Genomic DNA, 18,828 nt, shown 5'->3' on the forward strand with positions numbered 1-18,828 from the left:
GTAGGTTCGTCATTTACTGACATTATGCTTCAGTGATGGAGGATTAGATGAAATAAAAAAAGCGTCGTTAGACCCAATTAAAGAAATACTCCCACCTATTTCAAGAGCCCTTCAAATGAGACACGCAGAACGATACCACCTGACTCGATTTTCGAAACTACGTAAATACTAGCGTATCTGTCTTTGTTTCGATGAAAATTTAAACATTTTCGGCCTGAAGCAGTGGCCAAATCTTATTTTATCCTAATTGAATCAACTGAAATAAAAATTTAACTGGTAACTTCTGGAAAAGAAAATCTAGAAATATTTTCTAAATTATAATTCAAAATCTACTCATCCAATCAAAACGAAGCCAAAAAAAAAATATCACCGAAAAAAAAAATCTTTTTGGCAGTTAAAAAAATTTAAAAGCTGTTAGAGAGAAGCGGCACGATTGATTTGGTTCATCATGTTATGGTTGAAATTCGAATATTTTTTCGTTCACCGAACCCGTCGCTTGGACTTCTGATTAAATCTTGGTTGCTTTCTCTGATCCGTAGCTGATCTAGCCGCAACGCTTAACTAGTCACCAACAACTGGTTGCGATAAAGGTCATAAGGATTTTAAAAGTAGCTGCACCTTTTCAAATGAAAGCTGTTGCGCATAAATGATTCAGATGTATTCAGACATCTTCGAGAGAAATACATTGAAAATTTTATGTCGACACGCTTGCCGAGTACCATAATTTTCATTATCAAACTAGCTGTTCTCGACAAGCTAAAATAGACAAAATGAAAATAAATAAACGTCTTGATTATCCGCAGTATTCGGTTATCAGGAGTAAAACATTTTTTAGAACACCGAAAAATCAAGTCCTACCTGTAGGTATCACATTCTTAGCAATTTTTCGTGTGGTATTCAGTAAAAAGTGATCTATATTTTCAATTTGGCGGCATCCATAGAGTACGTCACGCATATTTGGGGGAGAAGGGGCTTAGAAAATCGTGACTATTTGTGACGTAGGAGGAAGAGGGGTATAACGTTGCGTGACGTCACATGAAAAATATTTGTACAAAATCTGTCCGAAAGAACGAAAAAATCTGTACGTTCTCAGAAAAATTTGTACAATTGCCAACAATGGCCTGACGAGCTCTAATTGATGCATGAAAATGGATATGAAAGAAGCTTTCAATAAAACCTAAGGCTACCCATCACAGCAATCGGAGAGCATTTCTAGAATCCGTGGAACTTATTAGGCGACATCTATTAAGTGCGTCACACAAATTTTGATGAAATTTTACTTCCCCTCCCCCCTTGTCACATTTTGTCACACATTGAGGTCTCGAGGTTCGATACTGACCTGAGTTATTCGTTGTAAGTTGGAATCTCGGCTTGAGATAAACGTTAGTGTCAGTAGGATAGCCCCGCAATTGTCTTGTACGTTCACACAGTATGCTGCGAAATTCGCATCAAAAAATATATAATCAAATTAAGAATCGGAGTGCTTTACGTAATGTCCCAAGAAAAATTACCAAAAAACAAAATGTGTGACAAAATGGGACAAGGGGGAGTAAAATTTAATCAAAATTTGCGTGACGTACTTAGTGGACGTCGCTCAGCATCGGTTTTGTTTTTCAAAATCTCAGGGGTAAATATATACTTAGAAGATGTTCATAAAAATAATTGTAAGGCGGCATCCATCAATTACGTAACGCTCAGAGGGCGGCTATCCTTGGGTGTTACGATTTATTACATAGGGGAGAGGGGGTTGCGTAACAAAAAACTGGAGATACCCTCTAAAAACGAACATTTTTATTAAGCAAATTCTTCTACAGCGTTACGTAATTTTTATGGAGGAACCTCCACCTATTAGGGAAACAACTTACACAAATATTGGCAACATTCGGAAAATGATGTTCAGATTTGAATACATCAAATGAGAGTCAATCCGATGAAGACGATTCAGAAACAGACCAATTGGACAACGATAAAGTTGACTGGGGAAAGGCCGATTGGCCACAAGAACCTATTGCATTCAATTTTGATAATGTTCATTCAAAAGCCTCAGGGTATTTTCCAGTTTTTTGACGATATCGGTGATGGAGCTTATCGTTACGCAAACGAATATTCACGGTGATCAACAGCATAGTCGACGCTGGGAACACGTTTCGGAAACGGCAATTTAAGCCTTTCTAGGGATTATGATTCTGACGGGACTTAAACCACAGCCGAGCATTGATTTGCACTGGCTCATCGACACATGCAATTCTGACATGCAAGAGATTCAAAAAATTTTAGAAAACCTGCAACTGTACTATAAGCGTATGATACCTCCGAGCAATTCAGAGAACCATGACAAGCTGTTCAAGGTCTGACCACTTCTTGGTATGTTAAATTCTGCCTGTCAAAAAGGAGTGAAGTCCACATCATCACATATTACTGATGAATCTATTGCCTTGTTCAGACTACGCCGCATATCACCTGATATCGCCAGATGATATCGGATATCACTTCGGGTGTTCACACTATAGTGAGATGGTATGGTTTGACATTCGCTTTGGTAATTGAAAAGAGAAAAAAACGAAAAAAAAACAGGTCAAAGCAAAAACAAGACAACAAGAGCAATGCGATTAGGATAGAGATATCAGCTAGTTGGTTTTTGGCTGTATTGCCAACTGCTGCAAACCTGGTTTTTATTGGTTTTCGAACAAGATATCCGCGATTTCATGTAGCAGAGGTAATATCCGATGGCAGCTCGATTGTAGGAGGTATCGGGTGATATGGCCTCCATTGCAAGAATCGCCTGATATCAGGTGATATGCGGTTTTGTGCCGTGTCAAATGAATATGTGAAAAAAGGTGATATGCGGTGTAGTGTGAACGGCTTATATGATTCTTTTTAAAGGGCTTTTGTCAATAAAAAAAATATACGCCACTTGAAACTGTTAAGAGAAGCTGCAAAGTCTGGACAAGAGCCGATAGTGAAACAGGATACGTAATCGAATTCGATATTCAAACTGGCAATTGTGATGACAAATTGCCAACAATAGGCTTGAGAGGCATTGTTGTTAAGAACCTTACCCAAAAGTGATGTGACTTTTAACAGTTTCTTCCAAACGTTCGATGTCATGCACTATTTATTCGATCATGGAATTTATGCTACAGTTACTGTAACAGTAACAGATCTACCAATATTATTGAAAAATTACAAAAGGCGTCTAAAGAAAAACGTTACGTAACAGCATTTTATCCTGGAAACAAAAAACTACATGTGAAAGACAACTGCATGATGCAACCAGAACATGCCCAAAAGCAATTGTAGAGTATACTAAGCGGATGACGGGGAGTTGATCGGTTCGATCAAAATAGAAGCACTTATGAGGTGGGTAGAAAAAGCAAGAAGTGGGGGATGAGAAGTTTCTATTTCTACATATATATGCTGTACACTTGTTACGGAAATGTGCAGAGTCGAATGTCCCAGTTATTGTATAGTTTAAAGCAAGCACCAGAACTCACAAGTGATTAAAAACCCAGGAAACGAAGCTTTCAAAGCCAACTGGAATACTCAGTGAAAAATCAAGGAATTTGAACAAACGCTCGCAGTAAAAAAATGGACAAAAACTGCCGATTTTACATGAGTTTATCTTGACACGCACTGACAAAATTACCCATGCAGCATCAATCATAGTAACCCATGAGTCAGAAGGAAAAAACTGTCAGGTCTATCAGTCGGACTCTAACCCGTGATAGCGAAAACAGTGAAGCTTCTCCGTTCAGAAGTGTGCGCGAACCCTGTCGCGTTGAAAACGGACATCGTGCGGCAGTTCGTGGACACTGGATACACCCATTTCGGCATCTACGACATCATAGAACTATTGGACAACAATCAGAGCATCGAAAGAAAGCCCGGTTCCGGACGGCCGACGACCCTGAGCGACAAGAAGCTCCAAAAGATGCTGAAGGGGAAGACCGAGGGAAAAGTGGGCCGCTCGCAAGGGCGTGGAATTTTTTCCTAAATAAGCTTACATAATTACCTTCCATGGGAAATGTATCAAACTCAAATATCTGTCTTAACTATTTTTTAACACCATCATAACAAACTCCAAAAGATTCGAGGTAGTAGCAAAAAGGCATGGTGTATTTTTACCTGATGAAAAATTGTGATTTACAAGTGGTTTAAAAAGTTTTGGGATATAAGAGGTAACGGCAGTTTCGCATTTCGCACCCAGCTTACAAAAACAGTTACCAAAAAAGAATATTTACAAATTTCGGGGCATTTTCCATTTTTCAGATACAAGCCGAAACTGTAAGTTTTTCTGAAAGATTTTTCAAGAATATGGAATTATGGCAATTGCGTCAGATCCAGGCCCTGCCTAAGCCTTTTAGTGTTTTTAAAACTTCGTTTTAAGAACGATGATTGACAGATATGTGATTAGAAATATCGGGAATGAACCCAAAGCAGTTACGGTCGCGATTTTCTTCAGGTAATGTAGTATAAACCTCCTGGAAGAAATTTGTAAAAAGATTACAAATTTCGGTTGAGTTTCTTTCTATGTTTCCATCAAAATGCATTCGTGACGGGAAATTGCAAATTTTCAGTTTCGTGGTCACGTAGATGCTTTTTGTTTTCAATGTATGGGCTCATCTCTGCGACTAGAATGGTTGATCTATTATTATTTTGATCGGATGTCTGCGGTATACCGCACTTCTATTATTAGCAATACCACTATTAACAGTGAGTTGTTGGGGGGGAGGGGTCTGTGTAATGTTCGCGGTCCATACAAAATTTTTAGAATTGATGTGGGCAGTTGTCCACGGGGGGGGGGGAGGTGTGGGGAGGGGGGTGGTTCAAAATCGTTAAAAATCTGTCCACGTGGTATGTGGATGACCCCTTTTCAAAAATCAGACTCGCTCTGACCACTCTAAATCTATAGCATATCTTTTCATTAGAACAGTCTATTAATTCCGATTCACAACTTGATCTTCTGTTTATTCCACAAAGACTTTGGAAGTCAACTGTTAGCGTACAGGGGGGCCTACTGCGACGATCCTATTGATACTAACAGTCTGTCAGGAGCTGGGACTCGACCATACGACGACTAGCTGGTTAGACCAGCATCACACCACCAGGTAGGATCTCTTCAATAGAGGACTAATGAAAAGATGAATTCGAAATCAACGAGGAAAGAAAGAGCTTTTCAACCAATCACGAGTTCACTTTGACTCATATTGCGTTTTTCGGCTGACCCATACTGATATATACGGCCGTTTAAGCCAATTTTATTTGTTACCGTGTGAACTAAAGAGTTAAATTTCGATACCTTCACGGCTTGAAAGCTCGTCTAGTTGTGCACGAATGAAGGTACAAAGCAGCTTCGTATTAAGCAAATTTTCGCGGATGACGTCTGTCTGTTCACCCATATAGTTATGGACAACATTCACTGCAAACTTTTTTTTGCAACCGTGTGTATTTAAGGTTTGCATTGAAACTAACAACTTTTCAAAACTCAAAACAAAACGAAAAAAAAAACAGTTTGGAGTAGGCATATTTTTCTAAATTTGTTATATTTTTTCAGTTTTTTGTAAATTTTCACATTCATTGTTTACATAAACTGTTTGCTTTGTAAAAACATTAATGTAGTTTGAAAAATTGAAGAAATAACGTTTTGCCCTCTTTATCAGTCAATAGACCATTCTGTTTTGTCTGTTACACTCAACAAACAGCTTCTGAAGTTTTATTAGTGTACGTGTATTTATCTGCTTCTTCGGAGTAGAAAACCCTTCAGTTGCAGTAACTAATATCGGTCACTTCACTTGGAATTGTAATCTATGTAGAACATAATTACACTAAGGTTGCTTTTACGCGGGTTTTTTTACGCGGATTTCGGTATTTACGCGTTTTTTACGCGGATTTCGGAGTTTACGTGGTATTTTTTTTGCGCGGGTTTCGGTTTCTCTTCACTCGGATTGCAGAATTAACACTGGTTTTTTTACGCGGTTTTTTTTATTACGCGGCACTATCCCCCGCGTAAAAAGCGACTTTAGTATATTTGCAAACTGAAACTTGGTTGTAAAAAACAAACAATTTGCGGAACGTAATGTTACTTCACAACTCTACAGTTAACAGTTCTTACGAAGCGAAATTCGAGTTCACATTCCATTAAAAATTAACCGCTAGCGTGCGTTGAAAATGGAACTCTATACTCTGGCATTTTCGAGTTCAATCAGTAATGTATGGTCAATTTTAGTTTGTATCATCCGTGGAATTATTCTAATAGTATTTTTTTCCAATTTGATATTCACGTTTTCTAATTTTACATTCCCAACAAACAATTTTGTTGGATAACGATTTGTTAAGCTATGTCAGTCGAAATCCACTGAATAATAGCTTATTAAGCTGTAAACCAACAATATCGTTTGCTGGGTTAACCTTTTTCAATAAAAAAAAATCGAGGAAAAGAAATTTACTTTGGAAATCCAGCTGGCTATCGTTCTGGGGCCCGCCGACGCCGACCGCAACGAAGAACATGGTGAGCATTTTCACCGGCAAAGAGAAGGCCACGAAACATCGCGGCCAAGGATTTCAGACAGAGATGCGGCGAGGCGCGATTAATGCTGGTTTCACACTCGATAAAATAATAAACACACAGCTCAATTTAGTCATTTTAACAGGATTGGAAATTGGTTACTGTTCGAACAGTAAGTAGACCGTTCATACGTAGAAACTACATGCTACTTTCGAAACTTGGTCTTGTCAGTATCGGTTCCATTGTCATTGGGAATCGCTCCTGAGTGCGTTATCCAATAAATTAATTTGAATAGCTTTAAATTCAGCATGTCTCTGTTTGATCACGTAATAAGGTTGCATCCACTGATTTTATTATCGAGAAACATACACAGTGGGGAATCGCTGATCTTCGACACAAAATTGACCAACCGAATTTCCTTTCAATATTATTTTCTTTTTTAAATGTCAAGCAGCAAAAATCAAATTAGTGCAATATAACAAAATATGAATTTCGTATAATTTTTTAAGTATTCTTAGTTAGCTTTTTTTTTGTTTGTGTGGAAAGGACGTTTGGTTTTTTGCACGAAGAATTGTTACTACTTCCTCTTTGCCTTAGATACATTAGCAACAACAAGTGGACAATCTGGTTCCGAGTACGTATTAAGAGGAAGCAAAGAAAAAATTCTCAAGGTCAATATTATACTGATTGTGGATAAACCGAAGTCTGCAGCGACGGTAATATGTTTTTTGCATAGATTTTCAGATACTTTTGAGGTTTTCCAGTTCATGTAAAAAATATACATTTCTACGTACTTATTAATTGACTCTCACTTCAAAAAGAAAAATCTGTTTCAATACTAAGCACCGTTGTTGATTTTTTTTAACAGACATGGGAATAACTGATCCTGGTGAACAAGACGCAGAACAAAATGTAAAATAATTTTCCAAAATACAAGTAAAACAGCGTAAAAGACCGACAAGCTACAACGCATTTGCGTGGAGTCGTCCCACTGTGCGGTGGTGCCTGTGCCGCACTGTACACTGGCTCTTATAAGTATCGGATGATGTGCGCGATTCGATCGATATTATTGCACTGAGAAAGACATGCCTACTGTGCAAGTAGTATACAGACGTGTTTTCATCGTGCATAGAACTATCAACTGAATAGGCGGAATTTTTTTGGTGATACCGCATTTATATTTCAACCGAGTATGTTTATCCTAGTAAGCGCAAATTTCCATAACACCGCAAGCATTCCCCCTGCAGCTATGGGAGATTTGATTTGCCCTTTAAAACCTCAACCGGTCAGCCGCATGTTTTTTTCTTTCAGAAACATCTTGAAATGTACCGGTTAAATAGCGCTCCAATGTAATTCCTTATATCCCCATACACTGAGTTTAAGCACCACTCACTAGCGAGAAAATAACACTGACGGACGCTTTTTACATAATACTGCATCGATTAAAAACACACCTTGGGGCTGGAGAATTTAGACACTCTGCGCTCTATCTGAATGCACTTCACGGATCGGTAAACTCACAACAGAGAATTCGTAGCTATATTTTAAAGTAACAACACCACCACGATGTACCGCACTTATTTCACAGTTTATCACCACAATAGTTTGGGACAATCTCCGATGCTGTTTTCAATTTCAGCTCGATTCGGCAATACAAACTATGGACTGAATCCGCGACGGCGACGATAACGATTGCGACGATAGCAGCACGGAGTGGGCAGCTGCAGACTCTACTACGGTCATCGCGATGATGGTGAAGCTCGAAGACCGACTGCTGGTGGCTGACTGGCGTCGGCTGCGTCTGTTGGATAAACCGTGTGTAGCAGCTAGGGGAGCGCACACGTAGAGGTACACTTACACACCACGCCACGGCTGGAGTCGTAGTGAGCACGCGCCAAATCACGCCAGCCTCGGTAGTAGAATAGGGAGGGTGAAAGGAAAAAAAACTTTGATCACACGAGTGCATGGAATTTCCTCTAAAACTTCGGATCATTTGTTTTAAAAGTTGCTAAGTAAATTCGAAACAATCCAATTAACATTGAGAATTAGGGGAAATTTTTCTTTTACAAATTACATTTCCTGCCTGGCGCGGTAAAGTTTTATAACCACATGTGGCACCAGTAGCCGGTATTTACCTCCTAAATATTCGTATACGAGTAAGAATGACGTACGTACGCACGAAAACTATCTAATGAACAAAACTGGATAAACCCCTCGTTAATTTAAGACCCATGCTGGTATGGCAGGCTAGCACTATGCCGCACAGAAACACTGCCCAGCAAAAATGTCGGTTCTCTGTCGAGGAGATACAGAAGGTGTGCTGTACGCGTACACATTGCAACTGTTAAAAGAGGGGTAGTTTATAGGGTAAAGTTTCTTTTTAGTCGAATGTTGTTTACCGTAGAGTAAATTATATTTAGTATTGTTTCTCAGAGGTTGGTAAACGGTTGGGTAGAGTATACCTAGTATGTATACTAGTTGGCATTAAATAGACCCCAGTGTGGCCAAAACATACTGCTTAGCAACGCCTATCTCACCTCCACGTGATACTGGCTGGGATACGAGCAACCAAGGGAAGATCGGTGAACCAGGAAAAACTGGGTCGCATGTTTACAGAAAGAACCACAAAAGATCAAAATAATGGTCGCAGTGGTCCAAATCTTACAAAAAAAAAAAAAAAAAAAAACAGAAAGAAAGAGCTGTACTCCTTAAAGGGCAGCTTGTCTGAGCGTCTGTTTCCCATATCAGGGACCGCTCGAATGACTAATTCCGAGCGCGCCTGAAGTATGAAATGCAGTGTCTCGCCAGATGTATCCAAGACGGTAGCTTCGTCGCGAGACTACGCATCGCGGCCCTATTAAGGTAGTATGCCAGAAGTATCCTACTACCAACAAACCAGAAATATTACAAATCGGAACAATCGGTAACGACCCAGGCGAACGAAAAGGGACAATGATTAGATTAGGACAATGTTGGATCCTATCACGGGAATGACTTTCCAATACCACATCTACTACAGGGGCGGCGACAGAGCTGAACGAGGCGATGCATAATGGAACGAAATCGAAAATAGTGGGACATCTGCGTTTCTGACGAAACGCATGGTTTTAGCATTTCAACACAGAACAGATATGCAACTTCGAACAAAACGCTGCAGCAAATCGGTACCCAAGCTATCGCATTCATTTTTTGCTGTTCCATCCTACATTGATTTTACAGTGCATCGTTCGAACAGTTCGCTCCAATAGTTTGAACATGTACCAAAAAACTATTTTTTTTTTGCTTTAATGACCAGGCAAAAAGGTGATCTTGAACAGTTGAATCTATCAAAATCAAGTTAAGACAGGATCGCATTCAAGAGATCTTTAAAGTGGAAATTCAGTAACAATCCACAATCAACGTCAATGAAACAAATTGAACTAAAAATCTTTCAACCATTCAAACATTGTCTAACAAATTTTCATGGATCGTACACCTCACGACTGCTAAAACTATTTTAACCTGTTAGTTGAATATTTTCGTTGGACTTGGAAACCGAATTTCTCGATCAACGACAATATTTATTTCTCGTACCGTTTTTTATACCTAACATTGCTAGAAATGCATATCAGACGCGCTGTACAAGCACTGCTTACTTCATTAGGTACAATGTAAAAATTGATTGTCGTTAGTCAAGATATTCAGTTTTCAACTTGGGCAACAATGAAATTCATTAAAAATATATCTACATTAAAACCGTTGCACGTATGCGAGTGGTACTGTACGTTTATCATGGAAAGGCACCCTCGCTATACCAGTACCGGGGAGAACAAAGGATTCTCTCGATGAAAAAGCGGCGAGAGCTCATACAGTCCTTTTGTTGAATGAATGGAATATAAGCGTAATGAAATTTCGAGTGTAAAATGCATGCTCTCCACCGCTAGATGTCGATACTTAAAATAAAGAGATTTTGCCTCGTTTTTGGTTCTTCAGTTGAACAGATGTGATTTCGATGTATCCGAGGAGTTTTCTCAGTTTTTAAGTACTTTATTTGGATGGTTTTAAGGAGCTATACACTAGGGTGGCAATGCGATATATGAAAAAAAAAAATCACAAGAAGGTTGTATGCAAAGCCACGACCGCAAGGTTGAAGTAGAATACTTTAACAAGAAAGATAACCTGGCTGCTTGCGTGTCAGTCATTTTTTCTAGTAAATAAACGTTGACCGTTCATTGGCAGTATTGTAATTTCTTTTTGTCTGATGTTTTGAATGAAGTTCATTGGATATTTTTAAATTTTGTGCAAATGAGAAGTTGAAGTGCTGCCGAATTGTAATATGCACATTTAATACGACATCATTAAACGGGAACGGAACAAAGGCTACGGTTATGCAGAACGCGAATGCTGGCGCGATGCGATTCGCCTTACCGTGGTGAAATGTACAGCTCTTCTTAAGGCGAAGTAGAGCTATACATTTCAACAGATTTCGTCTTGCCGAATCGCATCGCGCCGTTATTTGCGTTCTGCATGACCGTAGCTAAACACTAAGCGACGCAAACACGTAATAATAGTCAGAGTATGCATGTAGATGAAGATAATTACCTTTGGATTATAGCGCAAAACGAGAAAATATTAACTCTTCAAATAATCATTTGTGTTCTTCAAATTTCAGTTGTTCAATTTAATATCCGATGAAATGTTTGTTTATTATCTGATGAAGCTCTTATATAGGCCAAATGATGCATTCCCAATTTACTAGGTCCATAACTCTGCCGACCGTGCTTGGGAAAGCGCGGTATAACGACCAATCAGAGGTCGAATTTTGTGTTTTGACAAGGCTTAAGAGTTTTCAATAGTACAATAGTTCGAATGATAAAATTGCAATTTCATGCATTTGGTAGGAATCTTAGAAGATTTTCTAATCGATTGCTGCAAAAACGAAGGAAATCCATCGAAAACTAACCGATTTATTAGCATTTGAAATTTTTCTCACTTTTTTCAGTTTTAGATTTTCATTTTACATCCCTATGTAGCCGAACTTCCTGAGAGAAGTATTCTAATTCAAAATTAAATCTTCATTAATTCATTTGTTGTCGTTATAAGGACAATTGTTCAATTTATCATAGGATGTAGTGTTTATCTTACATCTCTGTGTTACCAAATTTTACCTTTACATCGGCCTCAGGGAAGTACCGGCTGCATCTGCATCTACCGCTGAGGCTGTCACTATACTGCTATTGGTACCAAAAGCTATTAACTCTTCAAATAAGTGTGTTATTTGTTCTCAAAAGAACAATTGTTCAATTCCAAATCGGATTTCCGCAATCGCATCTCTGTAATATTACCGACAATAATATTCTTCTGAACAAACTGATACAACTTTCCCATTAGGCCTCTGCCATAATAGATGCGAAAAGTGACGCGAACCGATTCGCTCAGCTGTAGGTTAATGTACAGCCATCAGTAGAGCTGTACATCAACCTACGGCCGAGCGAATCGGTTCGCGCCGCTTTTCGCGTCTACTATGGCAGAGGCCTTAGAGAAAGTTGCTGGCTGATGTATTCACTTCTTGCAAGCCTGCTGCTGATGCTTCCCGCTACCACACTGAAACAGCATTTTAGTGAAGGGAGTGTCGTTGCATCAGCTGACCCTGCTACTATCGATGCTGATATACCCGCTGCAACAGCTACGCTATGCATAGCCATGCCACAGTTGTGGCCGCTATACGCTGGCCCAACTGCTGAGCACCTGCAACGCTATCCGTAGCCATGCCACAGTTGTGGCCGCCATTGGTATCCGCTGTACCTGCATCTGCTGGCCCTGCTGCTATCGATGGTGAGATCCGCTGAAACTGCTACGCTTATTCGCAGCCATGCCACAGTTGTGGCCGCTATCCGCTATCGATGGTACCCACTGCTCGCTCCCGCTGCTGCTAAAGGGAGGACTGCTGTCGTCGCTGTTCAGAACTACTATCAGGGTTGCCACATTTAAATCTGTGTTTTCCCTTGAAAAAATCTGAGCATCTGTATCTGGAACAAAAATATCTGTAAAAAAAATCTGTACTGTTTAATCATAAAGAACTTTGTATTTTTTAAGTTTTTATGCTACATAATCAAAATTTTCAGCTCAAAACGTGTGAGGAGTTGAAAATATGTTCAATTTGCTTAATATTAAATGAAATAAAATTTGGAGTGTTTATACAAATTGATGTCAATTTCGAAAAATCTGTAAATCTGTACTTTTCGACGAAAATCTGTATATCTTTATATACAGATTCTGTACCGTTATTTCGGCCAAAAATCTGTAAAATACAGATTAATCTGTACATGTGGCACCCCTGACTACTATGAGCGGCTTCGACCAAAACAGGCTCTTATATAGGGATGAAAATAGGAATGAATTATTTTACGTACGTGGTGGAATGATATAACTTGAAAAATATGTGTGACTTCATTCTGGCTCAGAGCGATCATTTGATAAGCTCCACCTCTTTTTTCAGTTTCTAAAGTTTTTCCTCAGTTTCGTAGCACGGATGCACAAAAATGATTTCCTGTGAACATTCTGTCGAGCCGGACCGATAGCACTCTCATTGAAGCAACAAAATAACATGTTTTGTGTCGTGTTGTGCAGCTTGGTTGAAGAAAATGTTCCAGTCCCCATGTCGCATGTAAGCAGATTGTTGCATTCAGTAGACAGTAGATAGTATATCCAGCGAATAAACACCGATGGTGCTCTAACATACGCAACGGTTTTAACCCGTATTTCATTGCGGTTTGTAACATCAAGCGATTTCGTTTGCTCGCTGTTGCGTGTTGCATCATGTGACAACTTGGCAGCTTGGCGACGACGAAATTCTGTTTACGCTGATTGATTGAATCGACTTCATATTAGCTCTGCATAGTCGAACTAACTGCTTATGTGAATGCGTTCTAACAGGGCAGTTTATTATTCAATGTCGGTTATGCTGATCGCAGCCTTTGCGCTGCCCCTACAGTGGGGGGTTTACTAAATAAAGTGAAAATTAGACAACTACAACAGAATTTGATTGCATCCCGCACAGAATGTCTGCTTGTGTTGATGCCAGAAAATTATAAACCTTCAATTATTTTTTTATTTGCCTTCAAAAAAGCATTTTGCTGTTCAAAATCGGTTGCTAATTACAACCTTTGAGCTGCCCTAACATTGGGGGAACTAAGATACACGGACAACATGCATTGTGGAAGCTATTTCACATTCAGTAAAGTAGACGGGTGCGACAAATTTAAATTGCTAGGATGCAACACAGAATACTTGCTTGCGTTGACAAAAATTTTTAACTTTCAATGACTTGTTTATTTGCCTTCAAAAAGGCATTTTGATTTCCAAAATTGGATTTCCTGATGGCAATCTTCATGCTGCCCCAACACGGGGGAATAAAGGCTGTCTGGCGACACACGCTGAGAAAAACCGCGCTGCTCCTGAGACGTGGTGACCAACCACAGGGCTAGTGCTGCTGCTGAGGAAGGACGACTGCTGTTGTCGCTGTCTAGAACTATTATGAGCGGCTCCGGCTGAAACAGGCTCTTATATAGGCCAAATAGCATGTTTTCAATTGCAAGGTATATGATCCTGTCGACCGTGCTTGGGAAGCAAGCATATAACGACCAATCAGAGGTCGAATTTTTCGTTTTGACGAGGCTTGACTATTTTCAATAGTACAATAGTGTGAATAATAAAATTACAATCATCTTATTTTGGGAAGAATCTTAGAAGATTTTCCAATCTATTGCTGCACGAACGAAGGAAATCCATCGAATACTAACCGATTTATTAGCATTTGAAATTGGACATATTTTTCACTTTTTTCGGTTTTAGATTTTCATTTCACATCCCTATGTAGCCGAACTTCCTGAGAGAAGTATTCTACTTCAAAATGAATTTAAAGAACCGACTAAAATAGAAAAAAAAACTTTTTTTAGCTCCGACCCTCACAAGTTCCTATCTCACATCTCCACTGCCCATAATCGCATATTTGTAACATTTGCAAAATTGGTTGTTCCAGCAAATGACACTTTTATATTTCGACCTTGAATGCATATTATATATTATATTGAATGCATATAATATATTCATGCAAATAGACACTTCAACCAAACTTAGTATCATGAAGAAAGTACTATTCACACTATGTATACATTGAATATTAGTTTTGAAGTCAAATTGGTTGAAATTTTTGCAATTAAACTTTTATGCTTACACTTTCCAGTTACTTTTGGAATATATCATAGGGGAAATGAAGTTTTTCTTGTATTAATTAAGCATGAGCTGAACACCGGTCACCGGTGGTTGGTTACAGGACCAGAGTAACTTCCGAGTTCCAAACGATGCAGATGTGGATTTGGTTGGAAGCTTTTTTGACAAAAAAGTTGAAAAAGTTAAGTAGTGTGACAGTCATGCGGTTATTTACGCTATGTGGCAAAACAACTTGGTGTTTTCTACGACTTTTTTTCAAACAAACATAGGCATATTTTTTCAGATGTAGAAAGTACATACTATTCTAAGCATTTCCCAATAAAAAGCGCGAATTCTATAAAATGTCGAATGTTACAATTCTGCGATTACAGGCAGTCCACTAATGACACGATCGTTTTAGACTACCAGCTGAAAAATGGACACAACTGGTTGGTGTAGCCTTGGCATTGTTGTAATCTGACAATAGCTAAGTGAGAAAGTGCGAGGCGATCGTTGGCGCGTATTTTGAGCGTTCGTTCACCAAAATGGTGCGGCTAAAAAATAGCGTCTGATCTCCATGTTAGGAGCGGCTGATCAGCGTCCTGGTGCCAACGTGGGACTTTGAACAGAGCTGACACGATGATTTTCGGCGCGACAGGGGGTTGGGAAGGCCCAACAAGTCGTCCCATAAGATTAAAGAGATCAACGAGAACAAACGACCTGGAATTAATGGCAAGACCATGGCGATGGAAACAGGCTTTGAATCTTTCCTGGGCTGCGATAGGATCATCTACGACGAAATAACATTGCGGCTACCTTCCACCAGAGCTGTGGCACTAGCAACGAGCTGGGAACTGGTTTTGCAGTACTGGGTAGGATGCGTCTACATGTGATCGGGTGGTACCCGATTAAAGCTAGGATGTGTAAATTGAGGATTAAAGCCCGTTTCTTCAACTACAGTATCCAACGACGAGAAGGAAGCGTTCTACGCACAGCTGTAACAAGTGTTTGACGGCTGCCCTAGGAGAGACGTGAAAATTGTCGTCGGCGACATGAATGCTCAGATAGGACGAGTGGGAATGTACAGACCGGTGGTTGGGCCGAACAGCCTTCACACCGTATCGATCGATAACGGTCAACGGTGCGTAACCTTCGGAGCCTCACATGGTATGGTAATCCGAATCACCTTTTTCCACTGCAAAGATATTCACAAAGCCACCTGGAGATCACCCGACCAACGTACAGAAGACCAAATCGACCACGTCCTAATCGATGGGAGATTTTTCTCCGATGTTATCAACGTTTGTACATACCACAGTGCGAACATAGATTCGGACCACAACCTACTTACAGTATGCATGCATGCAAAACTCGTGATGGTGTATAGTAAGCGTCAAAGTCGAAAACCGCGACCCGACGTCGTACCAACGGAAGAGCAGTTTGGCGCAGGCTCTCTTGAAGATGGCTGGAGGCACATACGATCTGCCTTAAGTAGCACGGCTATAGCTGCACTAGGTACAGCCGCCCCGTATCGAATTAACGACTGGTTTGTCGGCGAATACGACGGCAATTAATCTAAAAGTACCTGCAGAAGACGACAGGCTCCCGGTCCCAAGCGACCCGGTCCCAGGTGATTAAGTAGGTAATCGGCACCAAGCCTCCATGAGGACAATCGGCAGGTTGAAAAACAACAAAGCCGCTGGCAGTGACCAACTTTCAAGCGAGCTTCTAAAACACGGTGGTGAAGCACTGGCTTAAGAGCTGCACTGGGTGATTGTTAGATAGAAGATACGTTTCCGGAGGAATGGATGGAGGGATTCGTGTGTCCCATCTACAAAAAAGGCGACAAGCTGGATTGTAACAACTATCGTGCAAATTTGCTATGCCGCCGACTATCACCTATCGTAAATGAATTTGTGGGGCAAAACCAGGTGGGATACATGGGGGCCCGGGCCACCGCGGACCAAATCTTTACAGTGCGGCAAGTACTACATAAGTACTACAGAAATGCCGCGAGAACAACGTAACCACGTACTACATATTTATCGACTCCAGAACGGCGTATGACAAAATCGAACGAGATCAACTATGGCAAATTATCTACAGACGCGGTTTCCCGGACAAAATTGCGCGATTGATCTTAGAAATGATGAATACCTAGAGTGACGCGTACAGTGCGAGTTACGGGGACGCTCTCGGGTCCTTTCAAATCTTGTAAATGGTTGCAGCAGGATGCTGGGCTCTTATGTCTGCTTTTTAACATTGCCATGGAAAATGTTATTAGAAGTACGCGGATAGACACGAGTGGTACGATCTTCAGGAAGTCCGACTTCGCCGACGTTGGCGGAAACGTAAAGGCCAATCGGGTTGGACTAGTCATCAACACGTTGAAGACAAAATATATGAAAAGTAGAGGCTCGAGGGAAGACTCTGTTAGCCTCCCACCACGCACAGTGGTCGGAGTGGACTTGAATCAAGGCGAAGTTAATAACTCCTAAGGGTTGCCTCCTAGATGAACGATGTCTTCTCAAATTTTGATCCTGAAATTATTGGTCATCTTTTGGTAACAGCTATGTCGTTCAAAACTTCACCGCTAGGGCGGCGCTGTCGCCAATTTCCCAAGGAATCAACATAGAAGGATAATGTAATTCGTAGAGAATAGTATTTTGAGAAACTCTTCCTTGGATATGATGTTAGTACATGATGTATTTTTTGAGAAAACCAGCGATTAATCCCGAGAAAACATGATATACGGTTACCTATAGCATGTCGGAGAAAAAACCCCAAAAATATCTTAAGTTTAGTAAAGCGGGTAATGTATGTAGTTTGCGAGAATGCGAAAATGAACGGGAGTAGAAGGTGTGACTTTTTAGACTTAGAAAAAATTTTCCTCGTCCAGACGGGACTCGAACCCGCAATCTCCGTTGTCTCCGGCAAGGTGTTTTAGCCAATTAAACTACTGGGAAAGGTATAACTCACCCTTAACCAAAGTCGAATCAACCTCTACTATTGTGTTCCCGTAACTTAGCACTCCACGATGAACTGTACCTGGACCAATCAAAAAAGTTTCCATAATACATGAAAAACCATGACTTTTTTATCATTTAGGACCCCCTCTTCTTTTGGGGATTGCCTCTCCCTCTTTTCATTGGTGTATGTTCCAGCAGAACTTTCGAATGCCTGAAACTATTTCAACCAAACTTGGCATACATACATACATACATACAGAACTTGTCTTTTATATAAATAGATTTACAAATTGCAATTTGATGAGCAAGCTAAAGGAGACCCAAACGAACGGGGAGACATATTTGCAGTAGCGTGGGTACAACTGCGACAACCGGCAGAGGGCTGCTTTTACCGGCACGATGCGAGGAGCTTCTACAAAAAGGTTAACGCAATCAGAAACCGAAACATGTCTGTCCCTGTCATGTGCAACATCAGGGAAGGGAACCCAATTACCGATAGATCAAGGCGTTGGAAACAACATTTTAGTGTGCTATTGAACAGAGGTAGACAGAAGCATCAAAAGAAGAAGGATTGATATCGAAAATGCTAAATGACCTGTGGATCCACTAACTCTGGACGAGGTGAAGAAAGCAGTTGAAGAGCTGCAGAACTGTAAGAGAGCTGGGAAGGACGGCATTCCCGCCGAGCTTTTCAAAGCCAGGAGCGAACAGTTGTATCGTCCGAATTGCTGCTCTGGAGCGTCTTGTATGCCCAATCTACAAAAAAGGCCACCGCATGGGCTGTAGTACCTATTGGTAACTCTTCTCAATACCATGCACGAAATTCTCTCCCGCATCCTGTTTCACAGACTGTGGTTGCAGGAAACCTTTGTTGGCGAATACCAATGTGGTTTTCAAGGGGTATGCTCGACTAAGGACCAAATGCTTGGCAAATGAGAGTTCAACTTACAGACACGCCATCTGTTCATAGACTCCAGGGTAGCGTAGTTGAGAGAAAAGAGAAATGGCAGTCAATGCTCGAAAATGATTATCCAACAAAACTAATTAGACTTATTCATGCCAGCTTTGATGGTTCCGCATCAAGCGTCAGGGTAACCCGAGCCATTGGCATCCCTATGCCGAATAACAGTGAATGACAATGAACTCATGTCCTGGACTCAAATT

At 40.4% G+C, this 18,828-nt stretch overlaps 1 protein-coding gene across 2 annotated transcripts in view; it reads right to left on the reverse strand.

Annotated features, from left to right (window-relative positions):
* The window catches only part of LOC129730304 (dihydroxyacetone phosphate acyltransferase), a 48,427-nt gene extending 40,117 nt beyond the window's left edge, over nucleotides 1–8,310 (reverse strand). The window contains exon 1 of one of the 2 annotated variants that reach the window (XM_055689521.1): nucleotides 7,960–8,310. The gene's annotated coding sequence lies outside the window, so the exon portion shown is untranslated. Of the gene's footprint in view, nucleotides 1–7,834 lie in introns of both variants that reach the window. The other variant, XM_055689522.1, reaches the window with a different exon arrangement.
* Nucleotides 8,311–18,828: the final 10,518 nt, after the last annotated feature.

Source organism: Wyeomyia smithii, chromosome 3 (genome assembly GCF_029784165.1).
Source record: "Wyeomyia smithii strain HCP4-BCI-WySm-NY-G18 chromosome 3, ASM2978416v1, whole genome shotgun sequence".
NCBI lineage: Eukaryota > Metazoa > Arthropoda > Insecta > Diptera > Culicidae > Wyeomyia > Wyeomyia smithii.